The 8149-nt window shown below is 43.0% G+C and overlaps 1 long non-coding RNA gene across 1 annotated transcript; it reads left to right on the top strand.

Moving 5' to 3' along the window:
* The first annotated feature begins 279 nt into the window (after window positions 1–279).
* Window positions 280–2666, top strand: LOC130204166 (uncharacterized). Its single transcript, XR_008833561.1, has 2 exons — window positions 280–1051; window positions 2141–2666. It is a non-coding gene; the product is annotated as an uncharacterized LOC130204166 (long non-coding RNA).
* Window positions 2667–8149: the final 5483 nt, after the last annotated feature.

Here is an 8149-nt window from a genome sequence, read left to right as displayed (position 1 = left end):
ATATCAGCTGCTCTTTTTCAGGTTTTATTACAACCACGCCGCAGACTATCTGCCGTTATCTGCGGTGTTTTGGACAGGCCTCCATTCAAAGGTCGGTATAGAACAAGGAGCGGTAATAAGGACAAGTGTTTACATTTGGCTACATTTTAAAGACATCATTTAACAAGTGGTGACATACAATAACCGTTGGATGAATTTGTGTATAACCTTCCAACCTTTACCAGGGGTGCTCTAACATCACTGTAAAATGAGTAATTATTGATATCATTATTTCTAATGGCCTTTACAATCTGATAACTCTGATGAGTCAGACGATCATGAAAAACAACCAGTTAGTCAGAAGAAATATATACAATGATGTTCTCTTCAATGCTTAGTTTACAGTATTCTTCCCATCTTCAGTATAACCTTTAAATAAAACAAATAGTAGAAACTGATTTTAACAGCTGAGGCTAACCTCTGATGTGAGGTCACAAGTACTGATACTTCACTTTATGAGCAAATAACTGCAAAAAAGTTATGTCCTGTATACCATTCATGTCTTATCATAAGCAGGATATGTTTGGGTTTTGGACTAATGGTTGGAAAAAAACCAGTAATATGAATACGTCAATTAGGGTTCGGTGAAACTGTGATAAGCATTATTTTTACTTCAAAATAATGAATCGTGTAAATAATCTGCAGTTTGGAAAACAATTGTTAACTGGCCGTATCCTATTGTCAACGTAGTGGCCTCTAAGTGCATGTTGAGGAGGTGTAAAACAAGAATAGACAATCCAGCCCTCTCATGGTGTTTGTTCTGAGGCAAAAGGACAAATACAAACATATTGATACATAACACAGAAATGCAGGAACTGGCAGTGGAGAAGAAGAAAACTTAAATTCTCCCTTTGGCCACAGGGTGAGGCTCTCTGCTCACTGCATACCCATCTAATCATCTACTCATGCAGCGTTGCATGGCAAGGGTCAAAGGGCACCTCTGGTTGGCCTGCACCTCGAGGCCAACTGACCAATATCCAACCGGGCAGGATGCAGTCACACAACTTTACAGGTGTGTGTTTATGATAAACAATTAAAACTGAGTTTTGAGATCGGTTTGGTATGAGCTCAACACCCCCACAAACCCACACTTCTGATCAATATATGGTTTCTGGTTCTAATTACCAAGCATTTAATCAAGTTACCACCATGAGCAAGTGTTGCTACCACTTTCTGATACACTATCAAGTTTTTGTTTTTTCATAGCATTTTGTATTTATTTAGTGCTTTATAAATAACTTACAAACCAATAACACATTATGGATGCCAGGTTGTGGCCAGTGTTTAGTAGGATGTCGTCTTTTTCGTTCCTAGTTCATCAGTAAGACCCTGAACACTTATATTCTGGCACATATCTGTCTCACCTCCTACAAATCAACATTCCCACCCGGTCTCTCAGGTCTGCCTCCTCCATCCACCTGACTGTCCCCCCAGCTCGTCTGTCCACCATGGGGTCAAGAGCCTTTAGCCGCTCTGCCCCTCGCCTCTGGAACTCCCTCCCCCTTGAAATCAGAAACATCGACTCAATCGTTTTATTCCAAACCCACCTCAAAACTCACTTTTTTTATGCAGGCCGATGCTTAACTTGTTCCCTGTCTTGGTTGCTCTGCTGCAGACTGTTCTGCTTTTTTAACTGTTCTGCTTTTTTAATTGTGTCTATCCTTTGAAGTGTTTTTAATGTCTTGTACGGTGACCTTGAGTGCCTTGAAAGGCGCCTTATGAAATAAATGTATTATTATTATTATTATATGCCTCGCTGCAGACCAAACTTACATCCTCCCCTGTTGCTCTCCTGGAGGTTTCATTCCTTTTTTTCCTGTGAAAGTTTTCTCTTTCTATTTTTTGGGGAGTTTTTCCTGATCCGATGTGACATCAAAGGTCAGGGATGTTCATAAAAATTGTAAAGCCGTCTGAGGCAAATTTGTAATTTGTGAATTTGGGCGACACAAAATGAACTGAATCAAATTGAATATCTATAACGCCTGATTAAATGTTTTATTAACCATAACAAAAAAATATAAAAACGAGTTGTGTACACTTATGAAGGGTGTCTAATTAGAACATTTTACCAGATTGTCTACCGTTCCCTCTTCACTTGCAGACATCTGGAATGTAACCAAAGCAAGCTGCAGGGACAGAAAATGTAGTTGGAGCCCACTCGTTCTCTCCCAACATCTTCCCACTGCCTGCATCATCCGTCCAGAGAGAGAGAGAGAGAGAGGCAGAAAGACGGAAGGAGTGAGTGTGTTGTCAAGAAGGCTGACTCTTGAGGCCAGCCGTGTTCGAAACATGGCAGCGTCAAGGGATGCCGTTGTGCCTTTGAGGTCCTGTCGTCATGGGTCTGTAACCAAGAGTGCTATACTGTGGCTGTGGAGCCCCGGGCATTTCTTATCCCTCCATTCCCAGTTTATCCCTTCCTTTTCTGTTCCACAGGAAAAGAAGAACGCCGTTGTGAGAGAACCGAAATCTTCACAGAGAGAATGAAAGTGTCTGTAATATAATGGCGACAGGCCGAGAGTCAATCAGTTCAAATGAAGGAGCAGACAGACAGCCACACGCGCTTTATTATAGGTACACGTTTGCTATTTAATGCGATCCAATAAAACTGCTCTGCCCTTCAGTCTATACCTTTATGAGTCTGTAGGTTTCTTGCTGGTGTTGAACAGGACTGTATTATATTTAGATGTGTTTCTAACAGTCTGTTCCCCCCATGTAAGTAAATATGGATGACTAACCTCTCTCACAATCATGGACAACAAAGAAAAGCAAATCATCTTCACATTTGAGTTTGGAATTTTTGCATCAAGAATGAGCCAAATGGATTTAAAGTTCATCTAAATTGTCGCCGGTTAATTTTCCGTTGAGCGACTTATTGATCAATCAATAAAGCTCTCCATTTCCCTGCCTCAGTGCTTACACACCAACACCTATGCCTCTCACAGCACAGGCCTGTTTTTAAAAAAAGGAAGCACCCGCTTTACAGCGTGCGCAGATGTTATAAAGAGGTAAAGAAGTGTTTCCTCTGCACATCGCCATCGGTGCACGACGACAGAAATATTCAAATTGTAATTCACATCTGACGACAATAACCTCAACATGTTCCTAAAACAACATTTATGATTTTCTTTGATAACTATTTCATTCATGTTTTTAAATTTTTTTTAAAACATGTTTGTTTGATGCTGTGTTACCTAATAATCAAATAAAAGTATTGCCTTGCAGTGAGTAGATGAAACTTCCCTTAAAACACGGAAACACAAATGTGTGCACAAACACACATTGATCGACGGGACTAAGAATAACGAATCAATGAATTAGGCAACTCATAACAAAAGACAAGGAGGAACACATACTCTCCTTTATTGCAACATGTGAGCGTGCAGCACTCCTTCCTCTGATGTCTTCAGGAGGATGGATGTCAGACCCATTGAAAAGTATAAACACAAAGTCTTCATCTTGTCTCCGTCGTGTTTGTATCTTGAATGTTGCTCAGATGAAATGGGTTTCTACATCTGGACTACCGGTTCATCCACTGGGGATGCCCCTGTGTTCGGTCTTGCAGGTGCCATAAGCAAACAAGGGCCACGGTGGTTTTAGGGGTGTGCAGGACCAAATTCCAGATGCCCCCACCAGAGCCATCTAAGCCAGATACAGCTCATATTTTATCTTGACAAGGCACTGCACTCCATGCAATCCAGCCAGAGCCATTCACCATGTTCCAACATGTGTTAGGCAGATGGACTAAACAAGCTTGCATGCCAAGATGCAGGAAGGGGATATGATAAGATGGTGTCATTGGCCCACAATATGCTCTCAGTCAATGAGTGGACAGTTTGAGTATTTATGGCATTACATATATAATCATCCTTGTACTCTTTCCTGAAGAAGAGAGGGACGCAATACAAAACAGACCGGAACGTGCAAAAAACAACTCAACTCGAGATCCACTGTCAACATATCAGAGTCCTCATGCAGGTTGAGTTGTTGATCTCTAGGCGAAGACTTAAAAGTGCATTCGTGAACTTGAAAACAAAAGGTTGAATAAACGTCTGTTCTGGAAAAACTGTTCCTGGACCTTATTGGGAACCACTCATGTTGCATAACAGAAGAGTCACACAATGATCAGAATATTGAATGCAGCTCCTTTATTAAGATAAAAGCGTTTTATACTTAAAAAAGTGTGTACGATGTAAACTTGACAAAGTAATCCGATATCTGTTATATGTTTAATATGCATTTGACAATAAAGTAAATGGTTTTCTTTTCTCTTGCCGATGTGTTTGTCCATGTGGGCTATAGGCTGCACAAACAATACTTAAACTCATATTTAGGGGCCCCATAATTCATAGCATCCCCCCTGTTAGAGCTCCCTAACGTTACACCCCCCCTCCCCCTCCGGTGTGTTTACCTCATCACGCCCATTAACCGGTGACCGTCCACGGTGTCGCTCCGAGTCGTGATGTCCCTGCACGAGCTGCCCGTGTGTCATCTCTGACGTCCACCATCAGCCCGCCCACCACACCGCCGCGCTCCGTCCCCCGGTGACAGGGACGAGAGATTCACTCTCCGGCAGCGAGGAGCCGGTGTGCGAGCGTCACGGAGAGGGCACCGCCATACCGCAGCTCTCGACGCGAAGTCCTCCCTGGCATGGACCCCGGAGGAGAGCGCTGAACACCCAGGCACCATGCCGACTGTCCTCGCGGGCAAAGGGAAACTTTCCATCGGCGGCTTTCTCCTCGGATGCGCGTATTCTCAGGTGAGAGGGAGCATGTGGATCGTGTAGCCGATTTCGGGGTATCCTTGAATATTGTTCTTGCACAGGATGAGTGCATAAAGTCACCACATTGTACACAGAGTAGCTGCAGGAACTATACGGAAATAAAATAAGGAGGACTATTTTCAATTCAATTAATTTTCAATTCAATTCAGTTTATTCGTGTATTCTGTGCTCCTATCTTCCAAAACATTCAGTTTACACATTCAACTGGTTTCAGGTTTCACTTAAAAAAGGCACTCAAGTCAACACAGATGGAAGTCATGAATAGAAGCTGGAAAAAAGCTGGAAATAACTTCAGTAATTGATGATACTTTGAGAATGTAACAGGTGGTGCACTCTAGTTGGCTGGCATGATGCTTGTTATGATGGCTTGTGGTTTGTTTGGCCCTGGGGGAGTTCACTCATCAGGGTATTGCACCAGAGATGTAGCCTAAGGTGCTGCTGGGAATATGGACATGTGAAACATATTGCACATGATCATATCCATACTAATGGGTGAGTGCAAACCGAGGAAGCAGGCCGTGGCTTCTGCTTGTGCAACACAACAGGGAGGTACAATACTGTCTGTCCGTGTTTATGTTTATCATTTAGCGCTCGCGGCCCCATAACTGCCTTGTGGCTGTAATAATCAGACAGTTTTCACACACGCACTGTTTTCCATCTGCGGGCTTAAGAGTCCAGCCACTGAGACAGTGACCTTAGTGAGTCATGCATGCACGAAGAGACCGTTTTCATACACTCACACGTGCACGCTGCACTACACACACATTTTCTGCTCGGCATCCTTATTCTGCACAGATGGTACAGAAGACAGAAGAGTGAGGCATAAGAGAGAGGAAGAAAAAGCAAAGCACCAAAATGAAATGGGATATGACGTGTAAAGGAAATGTATAAAGATATATGTAAGTGTTCAGAGGTCCACGTAGAAATACAGACCTTCGGAACGATGAACAAGTGATGTGGGAGAGGGAGAGGGAGAGCGGGGTTGCCTCACGCGGACTGAAGCAGAAAGCGGCTTTCAACAGAATCAGCATCCGTCTGATCATCTGCAGCTGAGATTTCTAAGATATGAGTCAACAACTCCGTCGCAACTCTCACAATTATATATTGTGTGTGTGTGTGGTTTACAGTAAAGTTTGACATTAAGTTGTGAATGTTGTAGCAAAGAAGGTGGGAAGCAGAGTGCAGAAGGTGTTTGTGTGTGTTTGTGTGTTTGTGTGTGTATTGTTGTGAGAGAGACTGAGAGGTCACATCTTGAGCAAAGACCTGTGAAAGATATGAATGAGACTACGGGCCGCGTGTCTGTGTCTATGTGCACAGCTATGCTTGCTGTTGAACTAGCGTAAGTGTAGATTTGAGATGAGACGCCTTAATTTAGATACTACAATATGGTGTGTGTGTGTGTGTGTGTGTGTGTGTGTGTGTGTGTGTGTGTGTGTGTGTTTTCTTTGTGTCTCGTTGATGTGTGTATTGTTCTGAAGGGTCACCAAGCTCCCTCTGATCCCAGTCAGTCTTAACTTCAATCTCCTTTCCTCTGTTTGCACAGGTAACAAGAAGCCAATACAAAAGTTGTGCCAAATATATTCTGGAGGTAAATAATACTTTTTATTATTATTAAAAGTAAAAGTCCTAATAGTGTTTAGTAATTGTTTGTGAACATGTGCAATAATTCCAATTCATCATTCATTAAATATCATATTGTGGGTGATATTGTTCTTGAGTTTGCATGGGATTATTATTATACCATATTCCAAGTTTGACAAAATTGTGAAAAATGTCTCGATCTTCAGTTTAAAATCAATTTAAACAACACAAAAAGTTGCAAATTGTAAAAGTGAGAAGCTGGAATCAGTAAATGCATCTTGTTTATAACGCTATAAAAAATCTGAGAAACACAGTAATTTCTCACATTGGAAAGCCAGAACCCGAGAAAAGAGATGACATAAACTAAAGATTGATTATTTAGGTACTGTGAATAAATTAATCAAGTTTCTTCTCTTGAGGTATCGAGGCCCTGAGGTTTCTAGCTATTTTTCCTGTTATGGTGGAGATATTAAAAATGCAGAGGGTGTGTCATGGGCTATTGGTCCTGTCACCAGTGTGGGGCAGATAGGGGGAGCGGAGGAGGAGATGAGAGATACGGAACATGTGGGGGAGAATAAAGATAGCAACACATAATGCTCCACCTGGGAGACCTTGTTGTTGTTGAAGGAGGAAAGGGGTGAGAGCGGGTGCTGTGTCCTTGGTGACTGCAGGAGAGGTAAACCAAGTGAAAGGATGAGCAGAGAGAGGAAACACTTTCCCTCTGGGGCTTACTGAAGAAGATGACAGGAGTGAGGAGGAGGAGGAGGAGGAGGAGGAGGAGGACCTGCCTGGTTCATAAAAGATGTGTCACCTAATAAGCGTCTTTGCATGTGATAGAATGAAACTGGGAACATTACTCGTGGTAGACTCGGGGTTAAGAAATTATTTGCTTTCTTGCCGAGAGTTGTGTAAGCTTCAGTAAACACCTGGTTAGCTTAGCATAAACACTTAGCATACACATCTGAAACAGGGGGAACAGCTAGGCTAAATTACCACTAAACTCACAAATTACAATGCTAAACAAACGGCCGTAGGGGTCACGTGCCGGACTTCTTCTTGGCCTTTGCTTCACCGAGCTGTGTTAAACGGCTACATGGCTGACCGGAAGTTTCCTATTTGGCAAACAGACACGAGAGCGGTTGTATATTCTCCAACATGTGTCGCTATTCCTTTCGACCTCCACAGGTCCCGTGACATCCGACCTTTTCAAGATCTCGCACACTCTGCCCCCGTCGCCCCTCGTCACACACATGTACATCACACACTGAACACCCGCGCTCCCGCATCACGACACAGCGGAGAACCGCGGTCACGCTAACATTACCCAGAAATCAGGCCATTTTGACAGCATCCATGAGGTCTGGTTTGTCTGAGTGGGACTGCGGGCAATCCAATTAGCATAGATTACAATCAGAGCGAGAGCAAAGACAGTGCACTGTGGAGGCGGAGCTCTCTCCATGTGGCTGCTTCCCTCTCGAGTAGGCCTACCATGCAGAGAGAACAAATAAGAAACGGGATTCATTTTCATAATAGAGCGGGTGTACACTCAAATGCAATTATCCCTTTGGTCTTCCCTCGTCGTGAGCAGTGACGCAAGCTGGTCACTGAGCTGTGAGCATTTGCGAACATGTATTTGAAATGTAAAATACTGAGTCATTTGTAATCAATCATGTTTTAGTAAATACTGTTTCGTTAACTCAAAAGGGATCAGAAAATTGGCTCCTCTGCCAAGCCTGCATCATCCTCTTT

The sequence above is a fragment of the Pseudoliparis swirei genome, chromosome 2 (genome assembly GCF_029220125.1).
Source record: "Pseudoliparis swirei isolate HS2019 ecotype Mariana Trench chromosome 2, NWPU_hadal_v1, whole genome shotgun sequence".
In the NCBI taxonomy this organism is placed as follows: domain Eukaryota; kingdom Metazoa; phylum Chordata; class Actinopteri; order Perciformes; family Liparidae; genus Pseudoliparis; species Pseudoliparis swirei.
This window is presented reverse-complemented; position numbering and strand designations above follow the sequence as displayed.